This window comes from Drosophila tropicalis, unplaced genomic scaffold (genome assembly GCF_018151085.1).
Source record: "Drosophila tropicalis isolate 14030-0801.00 unplaced genomic scaffold, ASM1815108v1 contig_39, whole genome shotgun sequence".
NCBI classification, from domain to species: domain Eukaryota; kingdom Metazoa; phylum Arthropoda; class Insecta; order Diptera; family Drosophilidae; genus Drosophila; species Drosophila tropicalis.
This window is the reverse complement of record NW_027172851.1, coordinates 308,649-324,003: the sequence shown is the minus strand read 5'-3', so window position 1 is coordinate 324,003 and position 15,355 is coordinate 308,649.

The window sequence follows — 15,355 nt, the reverse complement described above, 5'->3', positions numbered from 1 at the left end:
TAAGAAGGATTATATTGTCACTTAGTGTCAGTTTTTGGTTGGTTGGGTAAATCAATTTTTGACAACTTCATACACACACACACACACTCACAAACTCCCACTCCCCCTTCTAACCATCTACATTCGGCCTTTGTGCGCATTTCTGCGTTTTCCTTTGTCCTAACTCAAGTGCCGCCTTTAAGCACTTAACCGCTGTGTACAACTCGTTGGCGCGCTTTTATCTTAATTACAAAAAAGTGCTGAGCCTGGCAAACAAACAAACAGAAAAAAAAACGTAGAAAAAACGAAGTAATTTGCAATGCGGAAATGCGACAGTCAAGTCCATAAAGTTGACTTTGCTGACTGTCCCATCCTTTTGCATCCCACACGTAACTTTTTCTCATTTTTTGCCTTCTTCACATTTTTAATCGTCATATGCAATTGCAGTGCCTTGGCGTGCCATCAGCTGAAAACCGTCGGTGGCAAAGTGTCGCCTTGATGAAGAGGAACGCAGACAGGTGGCCAGTGTGTTGACATCAGCCTGGAATAGGCATCAGACATCAGGCATTGGGGGCAAGAGAATACACCTGGAGTTGCATATACTAAACGACAGTCAGACCCATTTAAGACACTAAACACTATTTAGTTTTTAGTAAGTAAGTATTAGTAGTAACTTTGAAGTCCAAACTCGGTCATTACAACTATTTATCGATTATCACACTCCCTACTCTTTTTATATGAAGTTCATTATCTTCTAATCGAAGTGTATTTTGTTAATTGCTTTGTTTAGAAAATAACTTCAAAAAGAATGAAATTTACAAAATCTAGAGTTGACAAAACCTTCAAAAGATGAAAAGAATACTTTATACATATATCAACGGAATTTTCTTTTGATCTGTTGGGCATATATTTAGTTTTAGAACTTTTATGAATTTGTTATAAGTGTGGGAAGCCTCCAAAATGCCTTCGAATTTGAGGATTGCTGAAAAGTCGAAGATTTTTGGCTATAATTCAGCGAATTGCTATTCCAGGCAAAGATAAATATCCTTCTCTGAGTTCCTTAAGAGATAAGCAATGATTACCCAAATTAAACAATTTCATTTCTAACCATTCCCAATGGAGTCTTAGAAGTAAACCACCTTCTAAAACTCGCTGATAGATACATTTTCAGGTTGAATTACATAGTAAAGAAGTCCATAGTATGTATGACTTATAGAGTGCCTAAAGACATCAGTGCTATTCCGTTTCAGAGTCTAGAAAAAAAGATACAAATTTTTTAGTATATTCATAATTATAAGATTTCAAATGAATGATTATTATCAATATATGTACATATATAATACTAATAAATGAAGGTGCTGTTTTCTTGCGTCTGTTTTGGTTTTTATCAAACGTTTTGTTTATCTTCTCGAGGCCTTTCCCTTCCATCACTCATCAACTTCAAGATACATAATGTAATGATAAAAATGGAAGACAATAATTTGATTTCGTTTTTGAGTTGATTGGCAGAAAAATTGCTGATAATTTCAAACCAATGATTCCAAAAAGATACTTTTCAAAAAAACTTAATTACCATTATTCTTTAACCACAATTGTTTCCATTATCCCGGACGGAACTAACTTTCAGTATTGTTTAACCGAAGGGAGAACTCGAGAAGAACAGAATTGTAGATTAAGTAGTGAGCCACCGCATAGGTTTTTTTAATTACCATGGTGAAATATTATGGTCTTAAGAAGCAATCAAAATTGTTCAGAAAATACATTACCATTTCTAACTACATGTATCCAAACTCTCTAAAAGAATCTCTTACTTTAACTAACCAATTTTAACAACCAGCAAAATGGTCTCAATGAGAAAACTTTTAGAGCCTTGTAAAAAGAAATTAGTTATTTAACTACTACCACTACTTTAACTACTTATAATGAAGCTATAGAAGGAGCAATCTAAGATGAAGATGAGGTTAATATTTAATGTAAATCTGAAAACAAAAGAAATAAAAACATATTCCAATACCTAGAAATTCGGACCATCAGTTCTTTGATATCCTGAAAGAGATCACAAAGAAAATTACTTGTCATATCAGGTTTACCCAAAAGATTGCTTTTTTAAGTATGTATGTAATTACTCTTGTTTAATAACAAATGGACTAAAGTTTATAAAAATTCATGGTGGATATTTTTGTTGTGTTTTTTTGTCGATTGAAGTAATAAATTGTCCTGCAAATGCAGCCGTCAATTAACATCAATTTATGGGCACAGGACGAACGGCACACGTTTGCTTTGCGACTGAGATTTCCGCTTCCTGGGCAGCAGCATCAGCAACAACAACAACAACAACTAAACTGAAACAATTAACAATTGTTGTAGTTGGCAACAAAGCTTCTGCGCCTGCGCGCCCCGGATAACAACGAAAACAAACAACAAATCAAAAAAATATCCAAAAAAAGAAAACGAGAAACATAAAAAACTGAATTCTACTGATGGCGCGAAATGGAGTGCGCTTTAATTTGCATAAATTAACCAGGAAACCGAGCGGGGGAAGGGGAGAGGCAAAAAATTGGACAGGGAGTGAAAGGGTTGCAAGGCTGAAGTGGTCGACGCCGCCGCCGCCGCCTTCTGCACTTGAAAAAATCTGTTGCAAATGTACAGACACCACATGAACAACTGGCAACTCGCAACTCGCAACTCAGAGCGTTTTGAAGGCTCCAGGATACCTTCATTTTTTGTTTCTAATAAAAAAAACGGTTTTTTCTATGGCTGGTTGAAGTGGTTGATTGCATTTATGGACTGAATTGCCCTCAGGACGATCTGTGCGAAAGATGCAAAGGATGCTGAACGGACGAATGGACGGATGGATGGATGCATGGTTGGCTGGCTGGCTGAAGGTGTGGCCGTTTAGCTCAGCCGTGAAAATGTAATGTACATGGCAATTCCATTTAATATAGACACACATGGAGAAGAGTTAAGCAAATAGCCCAAGGGCAGCTCGAGAGTGGGCAATGCAAAATATTGGAGTGAGTGGAGTGGAGTGGAGGAAATGTGTGGGTTAGCCTCTCGGTTAGCAATCATTTTAAAACCCGCATAATTGTCAGGATTTGCACGCCAACTAAAAAAAAAAAAGGATATAACCAAGTGGGGTGGCACAAAAGGGTTGAAAATAATTACAAGTCTCAATTCTAGATGAAACCGTAAACTGTATATTTGCAAGATGGACAAGGGGAAGGGGTATATATAGTTTTCCAAAGTCAAACTAAAACAGAGAAATTGCCGGTCGAACTATATGTTGAGAATATTCCAATAACAATTTGCCTAAATCTATTGATAGTCCTAGACTTGAGACACATACACAAATACAAAAAAAGGACCCAATTGCAATTTGTTAGTAATTTTTACACTTTTTTTGATTTTTGCGACTAATTAATGAAGATTTTCCTATCCTTTGCTTAAAAGGTTTAAGGCGTTGAAGATTAGATCATTTCTTTTCAATTTTAAGAAAAAAAATATATCATTTGACGAATTCGATTCAAAAGTACCTTAAAAAAGTACTTTAGTATTAATTAGTCTCGTGAAACGGCCTCGCCCAAATGACCATAATTCAGAATTTAAATTGGCTCCAATTCAAATGTTGGGCCTAAACTAAGAATTTGTGGTATGCAGCTAATCTTACAATTAGTTTTACTACAACTTCTCGTAAAATTTCAAACTTCCATCTGTAATATTGAAGATTTTAGAACAAAAGTTATAAATATTTGCCTGGTCGATAAAATTGGCATCGGCGAAAGATATGATAACCATATTTACGTTTAATAACTTGATTACAATTGCTAACACGTTTCTGAAAAAATTACTAAGTAGCCGAGATTATAAGTACTTAAGTTCGAAAATTGAAAAAGTCATAAATTTGTGACCACCATTGTATAACTCCATAGATCAAAAGCACTATTGTATATCTTATTGAATCAGACCATTTACCTTACAAAGCATATTCAAAATTGTATGTACAGAGTAAATTGTATCTTATAAGATGAAGAATACTTATATTGTTTTCAGTATCAATGGATGAATTTGAGACTCAAAACATTAACAAGGTTTCTAAATTAGTTATGGTATTTGGTTTTTGACAGATAAAAACCTAGGACATTCAAATTGCTTTTAAGAAAGAAGTCGACAATGTTAATTCAATCCAATATTTGACATCCACTGGAAGGTTGATTAGGTCTATCTAACACGTTGATATCGTGAATAGCTCTTCAATTGAAACGACATAAAGATAAATCTGTTACTTGTTGAACTTATTGTAAGTTGAAAATCTTGTCTTATTCTCAAAATCCTTCCACAAATTTCGAAATTCTCAAAATGGCAGATTAATAATGTCATCTTATTCACTCAGTTTACTTATACAATTTATGGTCAAAACTTTTAAAAATTGTTAAAGCTTTTTATGAAACTGCACAAATTTAAACCGTTGAAAGCCAAATTTTTAATTTTCATGGTTTTGTTTATTTTGTTAATAATTTTTTTTTTTTTTCTTTTTAATTTGGTCATTTATCGATTTGGCATGGTCCAATACTTTTGACCACATTCGGCTGGCAATTAACGGGTATTTAATTTCAGATTGTGCATAGTGACATTTCCTTTACACACACACACACTGACACACACACTGACACACACACTGACACACACACCGATACACACACCACGGGTGACAATTGCAGACATTGCGTATTGAATGACAACCAACCGCAAAAACCAAAAAAATAATAATAAGAGTAAAATGAAAGGCGAAAATATAAAAATAAAAACCAGGCTCAATCAACACGCACCGCAGGATACTTGTGAGCCAAATAATAAAAAACACGCACAGGATTATAAAAATAAAAAACAACAACAACAACAACAAGAGAGAAGAAAGGTAAAGTATCTGCGTCTGGGTGAAAGGAGAAAATATCTAAAATTAATCGCTCGCACGTGCGATTCGATTTCGATTTTCGTTTGCAATTGAAAGTTGAGATAAGAATACTTCCCAAGAGGAAGAAGTGGCCTCCATCACCTGGTAAAGCCTCTCAAAGCAATGACAAAGTGTGTCTCCGACTTGACGACGAAGACGTCGACTTCGACGTCGACGTCGACAATGATGACGATGATGGGCAGACACTTGATATGTCTATCAACGACTTATTGTTGTTATATGGCATAATAATTGTGCCTCATGTGGTGATGGCATAAAAGAAAGTTTTCCTCTTTCAATTTTTTTTCTCTTTTTTTCTCTTTTTTTTTGGCTACGAGCCGAGCATACAGAAACTGAGTCAAATTGAAACCAAATAAACAATTTTGTATGATAAATATATTTAATTATGTCATAATGGCCTGGATTATAGGCACACTGCTGTGATGATTGCTCCGATCCGAGGGTGAGTAGGTGCCAGGGAGGAGAAAACCAAATTGGGAGGAAAACTCATAAATATTCATGGTACGGATTTTATTCTATCAATAAAATATATAGCAATAATATCAAACTTTCGAAGAATGTTTGCAAAAATTCAGAAACTAATTTGTCTCGGTTAAAAGGACAAATTAAAACAATTTCTTTAAATGTTCTAAGCCGTTGTTCTGTCATCAATATATTGATAACCTAATTGAACATTGCTGAATTTTTATACCATGCAACATATTAAAGTCGTCAAAATGTATGTAGCAGGTAGAAGAAATTATTTATATTCTTGATCAGCTTCAGCAGCCGAGTCCAGCAGTGTTCGTCCGTCCGTATAAACACCTAGAACTCGGAAACTATAAAGGCTACAGCCACCAAATTTGGTATATAGACTCGTGTAGTATGTAAAGTGATCAAGTTTATTTAAAATTTTTGACACGCCCCTTTTCACACCCGCAATTCAAAAAAAAGTGTTTTTCTCAAAGATCTCAAAGCCACGCACATACCATGGGCAGTTTGTAATTTGGTGGGCAGCTCGTTTGTAGCTAGACCTTGCCGCAATTCCCCAAATCTGCACACCATAAAGCCAGATTGGAGCAATGCAGTGTACCAACTGCTCTTTTGGTAATGTAGCTTTTGCGTAAAATTATTTTTTCCAAATAAAGTTATTTTTATAAATTAATGTTCAATAAACAACTAAGCTCTTAAATTTTGGTGATTAAGGTAAGAGAAAAAATGTTGTGCTAATCTGAAGCCAATAAAGTTAAATTTTAAAGGGTGTACCAATAATTTTCATCATGAGTGTATATTTTCACAATTTTTCCTAATGACTATCTCTAACTGAGTCGATATGATCATTTCCACACCAAATGAACTACTAGATCTCAAATACTCATATAATCATAACTTAGAGTTCGAAGGTGAACACATCAAGCTTCCTTCAAACTTCTTTTCCTTTTTCACTTCCCTCCCCACCTTCGAATAAATCAAAATTTTATACACTTATTAATGTTTTCAATATCTATCGGCCTACTAAACTTCATTAAAATCTAAAAATGGCAAATAACATTTTCAAGCTAAGGTTTATGGGGACCTGTAAGCAATGTAGCCTTCGATTGGAATTTGTATTGTTCCACGTTTTGCATGGTAAATCACAGTCGGCAGGACGACTTTCTTCTTTTAGCTATATATACATGTAAGGTGGCAATAATGCATGAACCGACGGTGTGGCATCCCTAAAGAGGGCAGGCTTTCGGTCGGAGGTTGCCATCATGGGAGAAGAAGAAATAGAGCGTCAGTAGTAGAAGAAGTCGTGAGCGGTCGGTCGAATCAAGTTGCAAGTCGTCAGTTGCTTAAGTTGCCTAAAGTTGTTTAAGTTGCCTACTATAAGACGTAAAATATAAATATCCTAAGCTAAATATAAACTTAATGTAATAAAACTACACAATAATCTACATACATATGTTGTCACTTGTTTTGGCATTTACCAATTCCACTTATCATATTAATTTTCTTGGTCTGTCGTTAGCAGTTTTTACATTAGTCAAGATTTTAACCACCTAAAATCGAGAGACATTCGAAATGAAATTAAACATTTTCTCAAATAACAAAACGCCCCTCGACTGTTCAAGAACTCTTTAGTCCATGTCTATCCAAGCATACATCATAAAAAGTCCGGTCCATCAACACAAAAGTCATATAAAACACTGCGAAAAACAGCAAAAAGCATTAGGTCCTCAGGACAACAACAACCACCGAAGAACGAAAACGTTGACAAAATGTTAGGGCTAAAGGGACATACCTACCTAACTACCTACCCGGCCGTACATATAAATAAAAACAAAAAACTACGCGGCGTATTCCTCCCCCCCGTGTATGTAGGTATGTAGGAGGTCAACAACGTGAAGAGGTCACTCGTAAAAAAGCCGTGGAAAATGTAGTCGAAAAGCAGAAAAATATGTTAGGAACTGAAATCAGAGTGGCTAAATGATTAACGATCTGCTCATATTCACATATTCAGTCGATAGACAGATGGACAGAATAAAAAACGCCTGTGTCGATGCGTCGAAGTTGCGCCTGCGCCTGCGCAGCTTGCTATCAAAAGCACTTGAGGCTAATTTCCCAGCGGCAGTTGTCGCTTGAATTGATTTTCCATTTTTTCTCTCTCCTTCTCTCTTTTTTTAATTAAAAAAAAGCGCCATGAATTTTAATAGTTGAATGTCGACGCAATTTGTTTTGAATTGAATGAATAAGTAAGTGAGTAGTGAGTAGTCGATTCGAGTGAATGACAACAACAACAACTACAACAACAACATCAGTAGTGTGCACACGCATATTGAATTTCCTTGGCGACAACGAGAACATGTTTTTTTGTTTTTATGTTCATTTTCATGCGAGAATAATTTTGAATGGCGGAAAAACCGTTGGAGAAAAAAAATCACTGACCATAGACAAACACTTGCGAGTCGCGGCCAATGGACTGACATTGACCATGTTCCATGTCTCAAGACTGAATCGTTTGGCATCTCAAATTGCCCAGATCTAAATAAGCAACGTTTATTTTTTCATTAAAGTCTGATTCGGCAAATGATCGTCGGATAATAGCTCTCTGTTATTAAATAAAACGATGGAGTTTTGAATACATTATAATATGTATATGTATGAGTTATCTATTATATACATACATACTTCTGTGGGTAGTTTTTGTTCAGTAGTTTAAATGCCATTTCAGAATGTTTAATCAGTTGTTATCATTTATTGTATTCTTTTAAATGTTTATTCTCTAATAGAAAAGTAAAGTATAAAAGATTTAAGGATCTTAAATAAGACGTAAGCCTTGGATGACCTTTCAGTTTCCAATTTGTCCAGGTTTTCACATAATTTTCCCGGTTCAAAAGTCAGGGGTCAGGCAAAAGACACAAGCGGTTGTTAATTTACTTATTGACCAGTCCCAAAATAGTCTCTGGCCTCGATAAAAAATAAAGAGTGAAATATATTTTTATATCAAAAGAAATTTCATATTGATCCATTGAGGAAAAACATTGCATACAGGAAGGAACAGTCACTGAAGGAACAGTAGAAATCGGGTATAACGACGCTCAAGGACTCGACGATTTTTGTCGTTATGTCCAGAAGACGTACTAACTGGAGGAACTTCAATATAAGTTTGTATGGGGACCAACCGATCACTCATCGAACTTTAGTCGTTACAACCGGACGGATGTTCTAGCCGAATTCTATTGTAAATTCATGAATTTATAAATCACAGATTAAAAATATACATAATTGTTTGTCATTTAATTCACTTAGATCTAATTATCCTTAAGACGCAAATCTGAATCAAAAATCTTCTGATTTTATTTAGCCAAGGCTCAGTTCTTTCTAACGCGATGAAAAAAATTCAATTAATTATTAAGTCTGTTTACATTATTATCATTAATTTTTATTTTAATCCAAACTTCTCTTCGTTGTTATTGTTAATTTCATTAAACTCTCAGGGGGGACGAAGGTTTGTGCCATCTTCTCGGCTTTTAGAAAAATATCTTCAAAATCGGAGAAGTTCTTTGAGCGGACATTTGTTCCCATTAATGGGCTTCAAAGCCTTTTTCAATAAACTCGATCAAAGGATTCAAGACTGCTTTGCAAACTGACGTCATTTATACTGACTTCAGCAAGGCTTTTGACTCTGTTAATCTTACTTTTCTTTTAACATCCCCAGCCTTTTGCTTGATTGGACTCTTCAATATCTTTCTAAGCGTACACAAAAGGTCCTCTTTAAGTGACCTCTGGAGTACCTCAGGGTAGTCATTTGGGTCCTCTGCTATTCACTCTTTTTATAAATGATCTTTTATTAGTAGTGACAATTTCTCGTGTGACTATGTACGCGGATGATGTTAAGCTTTACATCAGTTTTAAAGACATATCATCTTCGTGCCTGCTTCAATCCGATCTTAATGATCTTCAGAGTTCTAAATGTAAAGTTATGTATTTTTATAGATGCACTTCATACTTAGCAACTTATTATCTTAACGACACTCCCTTAGAGCGGTTAGATATTATCAATGACTTAGGTGTTATTATGGACCATAAATTAACTTTTAATCCTCATATTTCTGCCACAGTTCTTGGGTTTGTGAAACGATGGTCAAAAGAGTTTGCCGATCCGTACACAACCAAAATTCTATATACTTCATTAATTCGTCCTATCTTAGAGAACGGATCTTGCATATGGTCACCTCAATATGAGACGCACCAAAATAAAATTGAATCTGTTCAAAAACAATTTCTGTTTTTTATCATCATACTTCAGTAGGCTTCTTTAAATTAATCTTCCTTTTTTAAATATCCGTATCTTTACTCACAAACTTTTAATAGGTGATATAGACTCTCCTGAGCTATTGAATCAGTTAAACCTATCTGTACCCCGTAGACCTACCAGATATTGTATTCCTCTATCCTTAAAACACTGTATTTCTAACTACTACAATTATAATTCGATGATTCAGGATCTGGACAATTGTATTCATAAGTATCATATTCTATGGCCAAATTGATATTAACTCTAGTCTGACTCTACTTTATCTCTCTTCTGTTCTGCTCTGTTATCTGCTTTCACCCATAAATCTCTCCGTTCGATCTCAGAACGGCAACGCCCCATAAAAATCGAATCGTCAACCCTTGACAGAGACCAAAAACCACTCAACCACTTCAAAAGGGAAATCAAGGCTATAAATCTTTTGAAAAAGACAACTACCTAAAATTTGTCACTTTCACCGCGGCAAAAAAAAAAATACAAAAAACAATTGACAAATGTGCGAAAAGCGACTTAAAAGAGAAAGAAAAAAAATACATGAAAAAAGGAAAAATACAAAAAAAATATTCCACAATAATAACACAAAAGTAAAAAAATTGGTTGGTAGATGGATAAAATGAGAGAATTTTACGCTAAATTGGTCGGGGACAAAGGCAACCGCGAGAAGTTCGTTTAATCCTTTGAATGCAACCCAACGAAATTGCCACTCAAAAGGTGAAAAACTACCGAAAACATCGACAGGCTGGACCATGTGTCCTGCTGCGAGCACGCGCTGACTTATTGCCACAGGACGAAATGAGGATAGAGCAGGCAGCTGCGCCTGCGCCCAAAAGTCGAAACTGACCAAAAAAAGGGGTCGAAAAAGAGCCGCCCGCCTGTGGTTTGTCGGGGGAACTAAAATCCATTCGATTCCATACCAAATATATGTATGTACATATGTATGCGTGTGTGTGTATGTATGATAATTACAAAAACCAACAACAAAATGCGATTAACTGGACAAACTAAGCAGACCGCCGCAGGACAAAAATTCACGCCTCGCTACACAAAAGCATTGTAAATTATATTGTTAGTTGCTGCTGACCAGTGGCCAGTATTGAGTCCGAACTGTAAAATTGCCCATGGATTTCGAGAAACATAATTGCCAGCTTCTGAAACAATGGCAACAATCAGTCACACCATATACCAGGACACAGAAAACTGGACGACCCCTTGTCGAACAATTGCTCAAATAATTTTATTAGTTTGCTGTCATATGTGCGCATCGATTGTTTGTTTAGGATGCTGTGTGGAAAGGAAAAGGAGTGGTGGTGGTGTAGGAGAGGAAACAGGAATTCTGACATGACAGGACATAATAATAAATATGGCAACTAAATTATGAAATGGGTCACTGTCATTCTCCCCATCGTAACAATTTATGATTTCGTCACGCTTGCGCAACTTCCTCACCCCATAACCAATCTCTAGTGATGCAATTTTCCTAATAAGAGGCTCGCTCCAAGTAGCAGGGAGTGGTATCTTGGGTTGATCCTAAGAATGGACGGTTGCTGGCTACCTTAATTGCTTAATAAACTGGGAAGACAGCCGAGAATATAACGAGAGATTCTTGGCTCACTTCAGCAATTGGGTCATTGGATAACCTGTTCATTTTGTCGGCAAAAGTGATTGCATAATCATTTGGAAAATAAGAGGAAGTAATCATATCCATTGGAAACATTTTTTAATATTTTAAGCTTCATTATCAACATCTTTATCAATACAAATTGTTTGAACCTTTCCGGTGTGTCTTAGGTTTATATCTGAAAAGAAGGATATTCAATTACTCAATCCTTGCCATGTGTAAATTGTTACAAAAAGGTCAACCAAATATATAACATCACATATTAACATATTTAAATGCAAAGCCGAAAAACGCTTCTAATGCTCTTTTTGTTTTAAATTTTTTCCTTAATATTTAGTATGTATAATTAATATAAATGTATCTCCATTGCCAAGTTAAGTAAGTCAAAGAATTCATACTTCTTTCTGTAATTTCTAAGATTTTAGCAAAAACAGTTTAAATATTTGCCCACCCAAAAACTGGGTTTGCTTTGTTCCTAAGATGACAATTTTTACGGTTCATCACCCAAATGCAATTACCAACAAATTACAGCAAAAATCATTTCATTAAGTTACTTAGGAAGCGAAAAAGTGAAAAAAACGTCATAATTTCGTGGCCGCCACTGTATTTTGTATGGCTATTATAGAAGATAAGGAAATTGCAATTCTGAAGTTTTTTATCAAAGTCTGCTAATGATAAATTCAATTGATCCCTATATGTTGGTCGTAATCCATTAATGTATTACTGAATTAACGAATATTATTCGTAGTTCGCAAATAATTTCTCCATCAAATAATGGAAAATAAATGTTTAATATTAATATTGAATATTTATATTAATTTTAAACATCATTTCAGAATCTAAATTAATTAATCTTCCTTTATAGGAAATTTGATAAAAGTTGTAATAAATATTATTTGCTTTTCTTTATATGGAGCGCTGAAATTGCATGTAATTGCTAAGAAATTTGAACATAACGTGCACTTCAACATCGGCGAATTCAGCTCGAAGTGGCGAATTCCATTTCGTTCGGCGAATTCGACGTCGAATTCACCACAAATCCACTAAAAGCGTTACGAGGTGAATTCGTAGTTTAAAGTGAATGGGAATATGTAAATCAATTTAACGTTTCGTTTTACCATTTTTGTATCCTTACTTGCCTTACTTACTTTGAATATATCGTAAATCAGGATTAATTTCTAAGCATCGTATATATGATATATATAACTACCTACAAGGACAAAAAACACTTTTAACAAATTGTTAATTTTTAGCTTAGATAGAAACTATGAAGTAAAAATGGTATATGATGTTGTTGATTGCAAAGTAAGATATAGAATTCTGAATCCTGGTTTTCTTTATATTCCAACCCCATTTTAAGTGGCTATAGCGTAGAATCTATGTAGGATTAAAGGATATAAGAAAGCAGAAGAAATAAAGAGAGATACAAGAAACTAACAAAATGCTTTATGTTATAATCGCGTTCAAAGTCGATGCATTTTCAGAAACTATATATATATTTAAGGATATTTTCTAAATATTTTAATTAAATTCCATAAAGACTTCTAGAGAAAAGCCAAATTTGTAAGACGTCAGTGTATGTATGGATTTTCAATTAGATTATTCTACTTTTGCCATAATGTCTATATATCTATCCTATTGTTAAAAATGTATGTTTTCAAAACTGGACATAACAATAACATGATTTCAGCAACTTCTTTTCTAATCTTCTTAGCTTTTTAATTTTTTACAATTACCTTGAACTTGTGTTTTTTGTTAACCATTTGCCTTGATATGGCTGGTTTTGAACCAAAATTTTTAACTAATATGGTATCCAAAATATTAATATGTGTTTAAGATAATATATATATATGTACATATATAAAGTAGAGGCCCATTGCTCTATTATTTCAATATTGATAGTTAAGGGCGAAGCCATCATACTAATTCTCACTGTGAAGGATATGCAAAAAATGGTGGACTCTGCTGATGTGAGCTTGTAATTCCCAACTAGTTTTGAGGTTGAATAAAGGTTATGGCTATAGCAAGTTCCTTTATTTTGCAGATCTGCTGATATTTTTGTGCTGCCTCTGAAAAAATCTTCTTCAGAAGATTGACCTTGATTGGTTTTAACTTTTCTAAGCCTGTGTGAATAAGATTACCAGGAATTTCCGATGTTAGATCATTGAAAACTTTCTATTAATTTGATGTATTATGTACTTTTTATTTGTATTTGTATTCTTCTCATTATTTTTAGACTCGGATTATTATGTTATGTTATGCACGTTTCCGTATCCGTTTCCGTATTTCTATTATAAAAGTATTCGTGTTCCGTTAATAGGGTTTCGGGATATATCGAAAAATCAATTTAGCCCTAAAAACGCACAAATTTACATAGCACCTTTGGACTAAATGGATTTTTGAAATACCCCGCATATGATTTGTATTATATTTAATATATGTATTGTATAAACTTATGTGCTGGGGGGGTAAAGGGAATCTTCGGGACCTTCACTTCGTATGTTCAAATCTACAATGAACTTTGTTTCATTTAGTTTTAGTTTTGTTGTTTTTTTTTTGTATTCATTTGTTTCTCTTATTTGCATTTCGACTTTGACTTAATGTTTAACTTGTTGTTGTTGTTGTTGATGATGTTACTGTTGAATTCACGATCCTAGATGTCCTTTGAATTTGAAGAACGAAAAGTTTTGTATTTTATCTGTGGTGACTTATGGCAGTGGATTTTAAAAATGTTTTACAAATTATAGACAAAAACCTTTTGTTTTTTTTTTTTTTTGCAATAAACTTGTGGATTTTGTTTTCAATTTTAAATTATAAAATGCTGCCAGCAGCGAAATCTTTTCTTATCTCTTGTTTATAAACTTTTAGAAACCGAAAATTAAACTCAGTTTTACGTGATTTGGTGTTTTGTTGCTCCTCCGCAGAGAATTGTGTTAAAACTAGAGCCAGCTGGTTCTAACAACGTTTCCAGTAAATCAAAAAAAAAAAAATAAAAGAATTAACAAATTAACAAACCAAAGAATGAATGGAAAGCCAATTGGCATTGTCACACAGTTTTTACTTGTTTTTTTTTTTTTGTTTAATCATTTTGTAAAACTTTATTTCAAATAAAAATACATGGTAATAAAAAAATCAAAAAATGTACAATTATATTAAGAAATCAATAGATTTGTTTTATGTATATATATATATATATACATATACACACGACATATATATATACATATATATAATGTGTTTGTGTAAAATGTATATCCGCTATATAACTGTGTATATATGTGTGTGTGTGTTTTAAGGCAGGAAATGCAATCGAAAATTAAATTATCGTAAACGAATTTCAAAACTGTTTAACCAATACGAAACAGAAGCAAAATTAATTTCGAATCTCTCCACTTTTCGATTGCATCTCCGCATTGGGGTATTATTATTTTTTTTCTTTTTTGCATTATTTTGGTTATCCAAAATGTCAACAACTAAAAATTAAATTAAAATTACATAGATAATTAAAATTAATAGAGGATTTTGCATTATTGTTATATGTATATTGTTTGTCTGCTTGTTTGCATGGATCGTTTAATCGTTTCCTTTCCACATTTGTTTCGAATATCAACATTTCTATATATGCGTGTGGGTGTGTGTGTGTGTTTTGGGGGTGTATGGGGGAGGGGGACATTAATTGCTGAAACGCTTCGCATAATCATCATCTTTCGCCATCGTGTTCATTATAATAATAATAATAATAATTTGTAATACTAGAACTAATATTGAGTTGCTCGGCATTCATGTTCAAGTCACGTATGCTATATGTTTAATCGTTTTTATTTTTCATATTTTTTGTGGTTTTTCTTGATTACAATTACGAGTACGCACATCCGATATCGTTAAGCGATTCTAAATGTATATTCAACTACGAAATCCATTGGATCAGCGATTGGCTTTTAACATTTGTTTCTTGTTTCCTTTTTCTTTTCTCAGTTTTCGTTAATACTAGGCATAAATTAAATAAATA